The sequence below is a fragment of the Sinocyclocheilus grahami genome, unplaced genomic scaffold (assembly GCF_001515645.1).
Source record: "Sinocyclocheilus grahami isolate Dianchi unplaced genomic scaffold, SAMN03320097.WGS_v1.1 scaffold61.1, whole genome shotgun sequence".
Lineage (NCBI taxonomy): Eukaryota > Metazoa > Chordata > Actinopteri > Cypriniformes > Cyprinidae > Sinocyclocheilus > Sinocyclocheilus grahami.
In genome coordinates, this window is record NW_015505240.1 from 1,249,071 (window position 1) to 1,251,040 (window position 1,970).

A 1,970-nucleotide genomic window follows, 5' to 3' on the forward strand; every position below is an offset into this window, starting at 1 on the left:
CAGTGAGCATGTGTGACAATGTTTTAGATTTTTGCTATTACGTCTCACCCTATATCATTATCCAAATGGAAAAGTTAATAACTTTTTTTAATAAAAAACAAACAGTCAAGTATGTCAGTTAATAATTAGGCTTATTATTTTATATAACCAGGAATAAGCATAGCAAGACTGTAAAATCCTGATTTGCACACTCATTCTCTCTCTCTCCTTGGGTCTACAGCTACAGGACCCAAAAACTCCCAGTCTGTTATGCTGACCTGAGGGGTTTTATTTGCCTGCAGTGCAGTGCCCCTGAAAAAAAAGCTACTAGATTCAAATGACAAAATCACACAAAGAAAAAGGCAGTGGAATCCAACAAACATTATGGCAATAGTATCTATGAAAATACTTTGTCATTCATTCTACACAGCAAGTACAAACAACAAGAAATAGCCCTGAAGTGGTCATATACAGTTATTTTAATGTATAAATAGAGAAAGAGAGGAGTGTGTTTAAGCTGCATAAGCATATCAGGTATCATGTCTGTTATCTGATATGATTCCCATGAGGCATCTAGCCGATAGCCCATTTAACTAAGGTTTTATGAAGCGCACATCAATATGCTGTAGCAGTAACTGCATGCAATTAAATGCTGTGCCCTTTGAGTTCACTAATGGAAACTCCATTTAGCCATCTCACTGCTTAAAGATGCTGCTTTTTAGATGGCATCTAACCAAGCAGATGTCTTGAACATTTGGCAAACATGGGTCATCTTGTACATATACAGTGACCTTCTTTTAAAACCCGTATGTATATAGAAGCAATCTTTTGAAAATATATTAAGGTTTAAATTTACATGAAATGCTTTTTGACCAACTTAAGTAGGACTTAAGGATAGTTCACCCAAAAATTAATATTCTGTCATCATTTACTCAACCTCAAGTTGTTCCAAACCTGAGTTTAACATAAAAGAAGATATTTCAAAGAATGTGTGTAACCAGACATTTTCTGATCCCCATTGACTTCCCTAGTATTTTTGGTTTCATACTATGGAAGTCAATGGGGGCAAGCAACTGTTTGCAACTGTATCATTTAAATGAAGTTGCAGTTTAGTACATTTAAAATATATTAACTTTAAATGTAATATCAAATAACACTACAGTTATTTTATAAATTATAATCAACTACTTTACATATCATGTTATTAAAGCATGATTTAAAATGTACTTTGAAGAAAAACTTTTAATTGTAATTATTATGAAGTGTGTTCAGTCATGAAAGAGAACCCTTTTTAAGTACACTGATGTGGCCATTTATTTGATTAATATTATCTGCAAGTACTGTTTTTAAAAAATATATCTTATAGATTAAGATTTGAAGTACACTACAAAATTTAAAAACATAATGATTTAAAATGTACTTTAAAGTAAAACATCATGAGTATTAGTTAACCGAATTTAGGCTGAAACAAATCTTTAATGTAATAATTTTATTTACAGTGTCCATTATCTTGGATCTTTGGTAGTGACAGTGATCCAGCATTTGTAAAAGTCAAAAGGGGTAGAAAAGAGCACCACAGGTTCAACAGTCTCCAGGTTGCAAAAGCACAACAGTGTTTCTTTGTATCCCAAAAACAAAACTACAAAGGTGTTCTGTTTGGTTTTCATCGAAAACCCAAAGGTCTTTGCAACATGATAGGGCATCCCACAGCAACTCAGCTAAGCAACAGGCACTTAAACATAACAAAACGTCAGTAACAAAAGACAAAGACATTGCAATGACAGGGCTGCACGTACACAAATGCTTAATCCTGATCAGGGTATAGTTACCTACCTAAAACGGCTCATTCTAACACGCTAAGTTTTGCATAACGCCACCCAAATGTTCACGCAAAGAAAGAAGGCGTAACTTTTATTCTCGCTGTAGTATTGTTGCCGCTGCCGCCATGTCGTGAAGGCGCTGTGTGATTCATTGTGAAAGCGAAACTACTT